Source organism: Desmodus rotundus, chromosome 12, assembly GCF_022682495.2.
Source record: "Desmodus rotundus isolate HL8 chromosome 12, HLdesRot8A.1, whole genome shotgun sequence".
NCBI classification, from domain to species: domain Eukaryota; kingdom Metazoa; phylum Chordata; class Mammalia; order Chiroptera; family Phyllostomidae; genus Desmodus; species Desmodus rotundus.
The window spans coordinates 79,197,045-79,210,207 of NC_071398.1; the positions used below are offsets into that span (position 1 = coordinate 79,197,045).

The 13,163-nt window shown below is 48.1% G+C and overlaps 1 pseudogene; it reads left to right on the top strand.

The window, feature by feature from the left end:
- Positions 1-11,393: 11,393 nt before the first annotated feature.
- LOC112316807 (actin, cytoplasmic 2-like) lies at positions 11,394-12,529 on the top strand (annotated as a pseudogene).
- Positions 12,530-13,163: the final 634 nt, after the last annotated feature.

Here is a 13,163-nt window from a genome sequence, read left to right on the forward strand (position 1 = left end):
CACAGTGCCTTGGTCGGTGTTGTGGTCTCTGCAGGGCCTTGTAATGTGCACTAAAGACTGCTGTTTTGGTTCAAAGAACCTGCCCTTCTAGAACAGAAAATCCTGTACCTGGGATGTGCCAAAGTGAGGAAGGAAGACCTAATGAAGATGAAGAAGTGAGTCAAAGGAGATCTGGTCAAGAATTAGAGCCCTCTTCCCCATCTTCCTCTAATTGGAGGCCCACCCCAACTCACTTCTCCAATCCCCCGGGGAAATCCCAAACCCTTTCTCCTGTCCCCAGGCTGAGGGAGTGCTATGCAGTTTACCCAGGAGGCCTGCAGAGGGCACCATGAGCTCACGTTGCCAGGAGACTGGCAACAATAACGGGTGTTAATAACCCTGAGGGCTGGGGTGGGGGGGGATTGCAGCCCTGATTAGCTGACAGCCAACCATCTTGGAGGACCCAGAGGACTAGCTGACCTGGGAGGGGTAGCCTGGGCAAGTCTTGCTCACCTAGGCTGGGAACGGAGGCAAAGAGTTCAATGGGGACCAGATACTCGCTGACAGGGAAGAACAGCTCTGGGCTCCAACTTAGCTAGTGACGCTTGGGGGGTTGCAGTATGTCGGACCCTCTGAGGGAGGAGGGGAGGTTGTCCAAAATGGGCCCTGGACCTACGAGGAGGGTGGGTCGGATCTGGGTCTCCTGACTTTGCCCTGACCTGAGGTGGAAGCAGTGGGCAGAGGGCCAGATCCCAGGCCAGGTGAGAGTAGACACAGCTGGGGGGTATCTGGCCACCCGAGGGCAGCTTACCTCCCAAGATGAGAGCTAGGGTGAGGCCAAACTAGGGGAGGGTGGGGAGGAGTTGGAGAGCAGGTGCCAGGGTGCCCACTGTGTAGGCACCGGGGACAGCAGGTGGCCCAGAAATAATGACCCCTTCCTCAGGGAATGCATTTATAGGGCAGGCTGGCGCCGACCTAGGCCTTCCACCCAGCCTATCTCTGGGATGCCTAGTTGCAGGGTGCCTGTACCTGACCTGCCAATTAACCCTGGCAGAGGTATCCCAGCCACCTGATCTCCCTCATTAAGTAAGGTGGGTGGGAGGTGTCCTGGGAGGAGACCTGAAAGTGAGAAGGGCAAAAGTGCTGACCTCTCGGCCCCTGGACTTCTGGGGCTCTGCTCCACCCCCCGACCAGAGGCCTGGGGAATGGAGGGGCGGTCTCAGCCCTGGAGGACAGACAGGGAAGCCAGATGTTTCCTCCTGCCTCCTGCTCTCTCACGCCTGCGGCCCTACACCCATGCCTCCCGTGCCCGCTCAGGAAACAAGCGTAAACACTGTAGGGGAGGGGATGGGAGTAGGGAGGCTGGCCCAACAGGGCAGTCCTTGGGGCAGGAAGTGATCCCACCACCAAGAGGGCAGTGTTAACGTGAGACAGGGCGAGAAGGCCCCCAGCCCCGCAGAGGCTGGGCTCCCCTTGCTCTGAAACTGGCATGAGGGGGTGCCTGGCATGTAGGGCACGGCAGGGGGTCAGGGCCCGGTGAAGGAGCTCAGGGCAGGCAGGGAGGGGAGTCTGCACCAGGCCAGCCCTTTCCGGCCCTTATTGTCCTTGGTGAGAACAGGACACAGTCTCATTCCCACTGCCCCCCCCTCCCAAGCTCTGCTCCCCAGGGCATCGGGAAGGATGTTGGGAAACAGGAGCAAGCCAGAGACCATTAGAGACAGAGATGCTGAGAGACACAGAGACAGATACAAAGGGGAAAGTTTCAGTCAAAAGCCAGCATTGAAATTCACTGTGAGCCCAGCAGGCCCTTGGCACTGTGGGAACCACAACAGAATGGGAAGCTGGAGGCCCTGCCCTCAGGGACTGCCGGCTGGCCTGCCCTGGGTACACTCCTTGATTTAGGATCACCCACAGAGCCGCCTCCTAAGCAAACAATGACCCAAACACTGTGCAGGCACAGTTGGTGGCGCTTAATGGCTCTGCTTCAGATACGTTTCTTTGCCTCCCTCCCAGCAGACGGGAAGTTCCTCAGGAGGCCAGGCCAAGATCTCAGTCCCACCTGACAGCAGACACCGTTGAGAGCAAGCTGGCCAAACAGAGGTTGACACCCTGATGCTGTGTGGTTGATTCCTGTGGAGACAGGGGGAGGCCCCCTAGTTGGTCCTGGAGTTAGGCACCCCCATCCCCGGCTGCAGGCCTGCCCGCAGGCACAGTGTAGCGCTCTCCCTCTGCCGTGCAGAGTCAGCTGTTCCCACCCCAGGCTCTGCGACCTGGGACGGGGGCAAAAGGGGAGGCTGGCACCCTTCCTTCCAACTCTGTTCTCCCGTGGCCCCCAGTTCTCAGCAGCTGCGCCCTGGAGACAGGCCCTTCAAAAGATCCAGAGAGGTCCCGCTCCCTTCAACTACGGAGGGTCCGGGTGTGCTTTAAAATGAAGAAAAACAGGCATGTTTGAAATGTTTAGATTCAACAAATTAATGCTTTTTAACACAAAACTGTAAAGTAATGATGTTGCTAGTGACAAGATCATCACAGGATTTCCAGAAATTTTCCTTCACAGGGAACTACAGGGCCCTGTTTTATACTGTAAAGTCCTATGATAACGGGCATATCACATTCACTGTATGATTCTTTCTACTTTTGTATGTCTTCGAAAATTCCACAGTAAAAGTTAAATCTCTCGTGTGGCAAGTCCCTTCTTTCTGCTCCATCAGAGAGTAAGTGCGGCGGTTTGTAACCGTGCTTGGAGATGGTGTCAGAAGTCTGAAGTTCAGGCCCTGTGTGACGATGGGGCCTGACCCAAGTGGCCCTCAAGGCCTGTGAGGAACCCTTTTCTGAGAAACCCCTCACCCCCAATCAGCTGGAAAGCAGGGAAAGGTCCCCTCCCCGTTTTAGGCTGAGGGCTGCATTGTCGAGAGGCGCTAACGATCCTGTCGGCACAGGCCTGGATCCCACAAGAAAACACCTTCCACTCACCCCCTTTCTGGGCCAAGTTGCCATGAGGGCTGACCTCTGGCCGCTTCTGGGGAATTTCTGGGACTGAGGTGTGTGCCTATGCCTGTGGTAGGTACTAGGAGTAACCTGGCAGGGAGACCCCTCCCCTTCCTGCTCTCAGCCGCCAGGCCCCATTTCCAGCCTCTGTGACCAGGGCCTTCTTCTGACTCAGATAAATTTCAGGTTCTGGGCAGCATGTGGAACAGTGGGAAGAACCCAGTTCTCCTTTGGGCGCTGAACCTTACAGGTGAGTGTCCTCGGGCAAGTTGAATGACCTCTTGTACCTTATACCCCTCGATCATAAATGGGAATAATGATACCTATGTCAAACTGTGGTAGGGAAGATTCGAGGTAAATACGATGGGGAAGAGCCTACCTAGCATAGTGCTTGCCCCACCGGGCACTTGACAGGGACTATTTCCCCAGGTGATGACAACAACACCACCTTTAATTGAACATTCGCCACCCGCCAGCCAATGTACTTGGCGATTTACAGATATCCTCATTTTTAGCCCTCACACCACCCTTATTGCTGTTCTTACTCCATGGGATGGCTAATTTTATGTCTCAGCTTGGCTGGGCCACGGTGCCCAGATGTTTGGTCAAACATTATTCTGGGTGTTTCTGTGAGGGTGTTTTTGAGTGGGGCTTGGAGCAAAGCAAATTGCTCTCCACAGTGTAGCTGAGCGTCACTGATCCGGATCTGCTGAAGGCCTACACTGAACAAACGGCTGACCTCCCCAGAGCGAGAGGATTCAGCAGGAGGCCTTTGGACTTGAACTGCAACGCTTCTCGCTCCTTCACTGGGGTTTTCTTGCAAATGTCTCCTCAGTGGGGCCTTTCCGACTGTGCTGTGTAACAGCACACGGCCACCCTTTAGCCCTTTACCTGGCTGTGTTGTTCTCCATACTACTTCTCATTACTTTATTTATTTTAAAGAATTTTTAAAACGATTTTATTTATTTTCAGAGAGAGGGGGAGGAAGGGAGAAAGAAAGGGAGAGAAACATCAATAGATGAGAGAAACATAGATTGGTTGCCTATCACAGGCCCCCTCACTGGGGACCTGGCCTGCAGCCCAGGCATGTGCCCCAGCTAGGAATCGAACTGGTGACCCTTTGTTCATAGGCGGGCACTGAGCCACATTAGCCAGGGCATCTATGCTATTCTTAACCTCCCCCTGTCTATTTTGTTCCTACCAATTATGCTTCCTAATCCTTGCACTATTTCCTCCACCCTCCCCTTTCCCCCTCCCCACTGGTAACCCTCCATGTGATCTCCATTTCTGTGATTCTCTTCCTGTTCTGGTTGTTTGCTTTGTTTGTTTGTTTTTTAGACTCAGTTGTTGATAGTTATGAGTTTGTTGCCTTATTAATGTTCATGGTTTTGATCTTCTTTTTCTTAAATATTGTATTTTGCTGTGTATGATGTGCATGTTTTTGCCCAAATTTTTGAGGAACAAATAAGGATACTCACAAGTACATGGGTAGTACTAATTCCGTGTCTATAAGTGTTTTTAATTATTTTATTTATGCTTATGCATTAAAAGTGTGACTCTAGAAAGCAATAATGATATCCATATGCAAAATAATACCCTGGAATATGATAATCGGTTTTGTTTCTAAATATAAATAAATAAATAATTGAATTAAAAAATTAAAACAAAAGATTTGTTTCCTGAAAGTTCAGGCCAAAAATGTGGGTGCACATTACACACAGGAGCACATTATACACGGCCAAATACGGTAAGTGCCTCTAACATTTCCTGTAATACTGGCCTGCTGATGGTGAACTCCTTCAGCTTTACCTTGTCTGAGAAGCACTTTATCTGCCCTTCCATTCTAAATGAGAGCTTTGCTGGATAGAGTCATCTAGGTCGTAGGTCCTTGCTTTTCATCACTTTGAGTACTTCTTCATCGTCCCTTCTTGCCTGCAAAGTTTCTTTTGAGAAATCAGCTGATAGTCTTATGGGAACTCCTTTGTAGGTAATTCTCTGCTTTTCTCTTGCTGCTTTTAAGATTCTCTCTTTACCCTGGCTGGTGTGGCTCAGGGGATTGACAGCTGGCCTGCTAACCAAGGGGTAGCTGCTTCAATTCCCAGTCAGGACACATGTCTGGGTTGCAGGCCAGGTCCCAGTAGAGAGCACCTGAGAGGCAACCACACATTGATGTTTCTCTCCCTCTCTTTCTCCCTCCCTTCCCCCTCTTTAAAAATAAATAAATAAAATCTTTTTTAAAATTTAAAAAAGATTTTCTTTATCTTTAACCTTAGGCATTTTAATTGTGATGTGTCTTGGTGTGTTCCTCTTTGGGTCCAACTTCTTTGGGACTCTCTGGGCTTCCTGGACTTGTACGTCTATTTCCTTCACCAAATTAGGGAAGTTTTCTTTCATTATTTTTTCAAATCAGTTTTCAATTTCTTGCTTTTCCTCTTCTCCTTCTGGCATTCCTATGATTCAGATGTTGGCACATTTGGAGATGTCCCAGAGGTTCCTAAGCCTATCCTTTTTTGTTTAAATTCTTGTTTCTTCTTTCTGTTCTAGTTGAATGTTTATCTCTTTTTTATGTTCCAAATTGTTAGTTTGAATCCTGGCTTCCTTCCCTTTTCTGTTGGTTCTCTGTAGATTTTTATTTCACTTAGTGTAACTTTCATATCTTCTTTTATTTTTTTTCCATACTCAAGAAGGTCTCTGAGCATCCCGACCACCAGTGTTTTGAACTCTGCATCTGATAGGTTGGCTATCTCTGTTTCACTTAGTTCTTTTTCTGAGTGTTTTTTCTGTTCTTTCATTTGGGCCATTTTTCTTTGTCTCCTCAATTTGGCAGCCTCCCTGTGTTTGTTTCTGTGTATTAGGTAGAGGTGCGTTTACTCTCTGTCTTAGTAGTGTGGCCTATGTAGAAAAGGCACCTGTGAATTGTGTGGGGCAGAGCCTTAGGTAATTGCCAGGGTGGGGCAACCCACTTTGTGCTGTGTGGGGAGGACTCAGAGAGGGGACAATGCCACCACCTGCCTTCTGGACGTTCACCTGACACTCGCCCCATTTCCAGTCACTTCACCCCCTTCCAGCTGCTTCCCTGATGGTGAATCTCAGAATGGGTGGGTTTGCATACATTCTAAGGCTGTTCAGGCCCTTTAAGCAGTGAAAATCCAGCAGTTTCTTCTGCCATCCCAACCTCCCCTGGTTTTTACAGACAGAGCTAACAGTATCTGTCTTCCTGGTGCTAGAATCCTGGGCTGTGAGGTCTGGACTTGGGCTGGGTTCGCTCGCTCCCAAGGTATCCCTCCTAATTTTTATTCACCATGCATGAATGTGGGACCATCTGTTCTGCCACCGCTGCCTCTCCCCACCACACCACCTTTCCCCGGTCTCCATGACTCCGCCCCTCTTACCCATCTGTATGAATGCGACTTCTTTAAATCCTTGGTCTTCCAACTTCCATATAGCTCGGTGTTCTGATGGATCTGGGTATTATTAGTTTTTGAAATCTGGTTGTAATTCTTCCTATGGTTGCACAAGGAAGCAAAGTGTGTCTACCTACACCTCCATCTTGACTGGAAGTCTCATTACTTAATACATTACATATTTATTTGATTGTTTCTTGTCTGTCTCCCAGATTTCATTGAAAGCAGAAAATTTTTCTGTTTTGTTCACTATCGCTCGCCCCATTAGCAACTCAGCACTGTCATACTTGGATCTCTTTGCTGAAATTCAGCTTCCACCCTGCCCCAATTCCAATTTGCTGAATCCCCAGCAATAGCCAAATGCTTCTCTCAGCTGCCAGGCTGTTCCTGGTCCCTCTTCCCTCAGGCTATCTTCTTGTCCCACCTTGGTCTCTTCTAGCTTACCTTCTCTAGGAAACCCTGACTCACCCAACCCCTCCTCCAATCAGCAACAGGATCTCTTATATACCATTTCCTCCTAAAACCTGCCTGTAATTTTTTAACTATGTGTTCTTGTTGATTACATGTGTGTCCATCCAGTCTCCCCAGTGGAACTATGGGTGCCCTCAGGACAAGGATGGAGTCAACACAACCTGACCACCTGGAACCTTTGCCAAGGACCAGTAATCACCTTGGCATCTGTGGGCACACAGAAAGCTCCACTGCCTGATGTGATACACACAGGCACACGGGGGGGGGGGTCACCCACTCCTCTGAGGTATGAAGCTGCTGACCTGAGGAACCAACCCTACCCCCCAACTCAAGTACTTGTAAGGGGTCTTTAATAGCCTGCTTCTCCAGCCTCTTCTCCTGCCACTCCCCCAGGAAGCTGTCTTTGTCACAGAAACAGCCACAGAGGATTACTCACCATGGGTTTTCATGCCTCTGTGCCTTTGTTCAGACTTTCTCTTGCCTCACACACCCCACCCCCCACACCTGAACAGCTCTTACTCAACTTCCCAGTATCAACTCTGGTGTCAGGGCTCCTGTGAAGCCTCCCCCGTAATTTTGCATATTCGCTCTTCATCCGTGCACTTTATGTTTATTTATTTGTTTATTTTAATCTTCACTGGAGGATATACTTATTAATGGGGGGGGGGGGACATCAGTTGGCTACCTCCCAGTCCCAACTGGGAATCAAACCCATAACCTAGGCATGCAACCTGACTGGAAACAAACCAGTGACATTTTGGTATACAGGGACAATGCTCCCACCAACTTAGTCACCCTCCAAGGTTGTTCCATGCACTTTAGAATGAAGGCTCCCAGATCTGAAACCAAAGTTTGCAAAAACAGAAAAGCCCAAACAAACAGCTTATCCATCTGTAGAAGTAACTTACTTCAGAAGATGGTTTGGGACTGATGGGAAGGAGGCTGGGGAAGTGCTCCCAGGGGCTAAGGTGCATCCTCAGCCCTGAGATGTGACTAATGACAGCTATTGGTAACAACAGCAAGGGTAACTAACATCCACTATGTGCTTTCCAAATGCCACAAGGTGGTTTAAGTACCTTACCTACATGATCTCCTTTAATCTTGAGTGTAATCCCATGAGAGGATCAATTATTGTAGAGTTCCATCGTACAGCTGAGAAAACGAGGCTCAAAGAAGTTAAGTTACTTGCCCAAGATCACATAGCTAAGTAAAGGAAAGAACCAGGACCCAAGTGCTGGACAAATGGGCTCTTAAAGCGGAAATTTTTAACCCCCAAGCTGTACTGCCTCTCATACCCTGTTATAACCACATGTATTGTGTCCTGCTGTGGCAGCGCAAGGGTTATGCTCGGCAAAAGGATTGACAGCAAAGAGTTAGAACATCAAGATCTTCTGGCTGTTGTCCAGTGCTATCCAAGGCCAAAGACCCCGTGTCTGGCAGATGATAGCCTCTGGAGTAGTTATATCTCCTGGGATCGGGAAAGCTGGCTCAGTTTCCCTGACACCATCAAATGCTAGCCTGTCCTTCCCTCTGTCTCTCATGTTACATTTATAGAAGGCCTGTTGGGTTTCCCCACACTGTCCTTATTCCTGGAGATACAATGGTCCCAGGCAGACCAACACGGAAACAGACACCCTACAGCTCAACACGGTAAGTGCCATTTATAAAAGAGAGCCAACGGGTGCTCAGAGGAGGAAGATGGTGACCAAACCTGTGAGACAGGGTCAAAACCCAAGAAGGCTCTTGGAGGACATGATGCTTGAGCTAAGCGTTAAGAGAAATATATAACTACATACTTTTCTTTAAGGGTTAAAAAAAAATTTTTTTTAAAGCCCTGGCTGGTGTGGCTCAGTGGTTGAGTGCCAGCCTGTGAATCAAAGGGTTGCTGGTTCGACTCCCAGTTGGGGCGCATGCCTGGGTTGTGGGCCAGGTCTATATCCAGCCAGGGAATCGACTGAGCCACACCAGCCAGGGCTATATCCACAGATTCTTGTAGCATATATAGGGTTTCACATTATTTTTTTAACCCACTGGGAATTAATTTTCATATATGATAAGAGGTTGAAATCTAACTTAATTAACTTCTTCAAATGGTAAGCTAGTTGCAAAAGGTTTTCAAATAATTCATCTCTCCTCACTTACTTGAGATGCCATCTCTATCATATACTAAACTGGTGTATGTTTGCTCTATTTTTTCATGTTTTATTTTGTTCCACTGATCTCGGGAAGAAGGCACTATATTGTAGTGGCAAACTTTGCAGGCTCTGAAGTCCGATTATTTGGGGTGTGCCTCAGTTCCCTCATTTGTGAAATGGAGATAATAATAGCACCTAATTTTACAAAGTAGCACCTAATGAATATAATGGCCGAGAAGATGGAATGCGATAATGCACACAAAGTACGCATTACAGCGCCTGGCACAGAGTTAACCCGCCAGTGAGCAGCAGGTGCTCTGGTGATCCCTATCTGCCCGCGCCTGGACCAGTGGCCCAGGAGGGTGAAATTACTAAACACGTAGCTTTGAGCTGATGGGACAGCTCTGCTGCTTACTATCTGTGTGGCCTTGGGCAAGTTACTTATCTTTTACTGTCTATCTCTGTGGTCTGGTTTCCTCAGTCATAACAGGGCTATGAAAGTATCTACCGCAGCGTGTCGTGACTATTAAACATGACAAGGTCAGTTGAATGTTTATTCTTCTGCTGATTATTATTACAATGTTATAATTTATTATCTGTCTTTATGTGTTGTAGCCCTTCTCATTATCTTCCCCCCCAAAAAAAATTATGGGGAGTGTCAATCATTCACAGCCTGGTCTACTGTGCGTGAATAAAATAGAATTTCTGCGAAGTTGATGCCTAGCCCCTGATCTGTGCTGAGCGTCACTGTGACCAGTGAGGTTTTGAGTGAGTGACCAGTAGGATGTAAGAGGGCGTGGGGAAGGGCCTGGGGGGTGGGGCTTTGAAGTTCATATAGCAGGTTTTTAAACATGTTTTTATTCTGTCTTAATTCTTACTTTTACAAAGAAATTTGCATAGTTTAAAAAGCTAACTAGTTCTACAAGGTATTTACTGAAAAACAACACCCCGCCACACGCTCCTGCATAAAGCACTCACACGTTTCTCGGCTCTGCTTCTGGTACTTGCCTCTGTATTTCTAAATAACCTGCCTATGTTATTATTTCTTCTTTATATGTTAGATATAATCAATTTGCTGTCTGCCATGGAAGACCAGGGTGTAGTTATCTTTAATCCTGCTCTCCTAATGTGCTCCCCACCCCATCCTCTCAATTAAAATATATTCCAGCTTTTGGTTAAGTCAGTACTCACTCAGTGTTTACATTATTATGTCTGTGAAAATATTCTTCACAGCTGAGCTATGTAGTATTTGTACTAAGACTCCGCGAATCTGTAAAAACTGCTTTTATTAACATAAGGGACATGAAGCCGAGAAACTGCGTCCTCTAAAATCACAGTCACGGACTTCGCTGTTTGAAACCCATCAGTGAGAGCGCGCAGAGGTCTGAGCCCTGTGGGTCACTTCGACACAAAGAAGCATCCCTGAACTCCAACCTAGGTGCGGAACTTCAGATAATGGGGTTTTGGACACAACAGTAGATTTATCTTAATTATGTAGTTATCTCATACATAATTACCTAAAGTGAATTATCTTAATTTTGTAGTTTCCAAGTGGACACTTAGTTCACTTCTCAGCCCAGGCTCGCTGTTGATTCTCTCACTTATATCCGTGCTTACCTTGAACCTTTCAAAACACTGCTTTATTTAAATATTACTTAAATCCCACCTTTCCCACGTCCTATAGTGACCCCGTTTTTTCCTTCGATGAGCCGCTCCATGTAGTTCCTCTGGTTTGGATTCTTTCTCACAGCAGCAAGTTATAAACCTAACTCTGTTCGTACAGTTCTGTTCCTAGTGGTCTTTTCCAGGAAGGCTTTTTATAAATTCTCTTCCCTTTTATAACTCTTTGTTTTCCCTAAAGTTGGTAATTGCCCAACCTTTTCTTTTACTTGGTTTTCTATATTCCTATCATGAATTCGCCCCCCCAAACTCTCTGGAAGACATGTACACCTCCTCTCAATGCCTTAAGCACATCAGGTAATTCCTCGGTCCCACACTTTTTCCCTTAAAGACACCTCCTGAAGCCCTTTGTCCCCTGGCTCCAAGCAGTCTGGTTTCTCCCCTCATTTCTTTTTAAAATATGACAACCTGCCTTGGCTGGCGTGGCTCAGTTTGTTGGTACATTGTCCCGTGGACCAAAAGGTCGCGGGTTCCATTCCCAGTCAGGGCACCTACCCAGGTTGCCGATGGATCCCATCGGGGTGCGCATGAGAAGGCAACCCAATCAATGTTTCTCTCTCACATCGACGTTTCTGCATCTCCCCTTCCTCTCTCTCCAAAAGCAATGGGGAAAAAAGTCATCAGGTGAGGATAAAAAAATAATTAAAAATATGACAATCTTCTCACTGCAGCTGGCCTGCACTCCTCATTCTCTTGCTTCTCTGCTCTCTGCTCCTCCGCACCCTCTCAGATGGCCATGGAAGAAGAGATCGCCACACTCATCATCAACAGTGGCTCTGGCGTATACGTGCAAAGCTGGCTTTGCTGGGGATGATGTTTCCTGGGCCATGTTCCCAGCTTCCATCCTTGGGGCACCCCTGACATGGGGCAGAAGAATACTTACGTAAGTGATGAGGCCCAGAACAAGCGTGGCACCTTGACCCTGAAGTACCCTATTGAGCTTAGCACAGTCACCAACTGGGACGACATGGAGAAAATCTGGCACCACACCTTCTACAACAAGCTGTGGCCTGTGAGGAGCACCCAGTGCTGCTGACTGAGGCTCCCCTGAACTCCAAGGCCAACCATGAGAAGATGACTCAGCTCACGATTTTTAAAATTGTTTTTGACTCAGATTACGTTTGGGAGCTTCAACACTCCGGCCGTGTACATGGCCATCCGGGCTGTGCTGCCCCTCTGTGTGTGCCTCTGGCTGCACCTCTGGCATTGTAGGACTAGGGATGGGGTCGCCCACACTGTGCCCATCTACAAGGGCTACACCCTCCCCCATGCCATCCTGTGTCCGAACCTGGCTGGCCGGGGCCCGACAGACTACCTCATGAAGATCCTCAGGGAGCGAGGCTACAGCTTCACCACCATCACTGAGCAGGAACTTGTGGAAGACATCAAGGAAAAGCTCTGCTCTGTCACCCTGGACTTCAAACAGGAGACAGACACCGCCTCCTCCTCCTCCTCCCTGGAGAAGAGTTAAGAGCGGCCTGATGGGCAGCAGATCATTGGCAACAAGCAGTGCCAGTGTCCAGAGGCGCTCTTCCAGCCCTCCCTTCTGGTATGGAGTCTGCGGCATCTACCAGATGACATTTAATTCCATCATGAAGTGTGAAGTTGACGTCCAAAAGGACCTGTATGCCAACATGGTGATGTTTGGTGGGACCACTAGGTATCCAGGCATCGCCAACAGGGTGTAGAAGGGCGTCACAGCCCTGGCTCCCAGCACAGTGAAGGTCAATATCTGCCCTGCTGGAACTCAAGTACTTGGCGTGGATTGGCGGTTCTATCCTGGCCTCGCTGTCCACCTCCCAGCAGGTGTGGATCAGTCAGCAGAAGTAAGATGAGTTGGGCCCCTCTATCATCCACGGCAAATGCTTCTAAATGGACTGTGGGCAGATCCATAGCATTTGCTGCATGAGTTGATCAAGTCTAAGTTTGTCCTGGCAAATGTACACATCTCATGCTGATCTTGTGAAGCTGGAATAAGCCTTTGAAAAGAAATTGTTCTTCAAGTTTGTATATCTGATCTCAGCACTGGATCGTAGACCTGGTTGCTGATTTCGACCTTGTATTCAAGTTAACTATTCCCTTGGTGTATGTTTAATACCCTGTACATGTCTCTGATTAAACCCCTGTACATGCTGTTGGTCACTTGGTGGCCTAAACAAGAACATGTTTCTGCAAGAGAAATCCAGTGGTTTGATGAGAATCCACAAGACTGTGGTTCCTGATTTGTGCCGGGTATTAACACGAGGGAGCTGCCTATTCTAGGATTTCTCTAGAGGCTGGCACGAGTCTTGAACCAGTAGTCATTCTGTCTTGCTGGTCTGACAGGTTTGGGAGGGTCTCCGCGTCAGGACCCATTTTCCTTTCTTAGCTGATGTTTCCTGCCAGAACACCTGTGTTGTTACTTGCCTTGAGTTGGAAATCGGTTTGCATTTCCACCCGTAAATTTATTCATCCTTTTAATTTATGTAAGGTTTTTGCACACAATTCTCAATTCTTTAAGAGATGA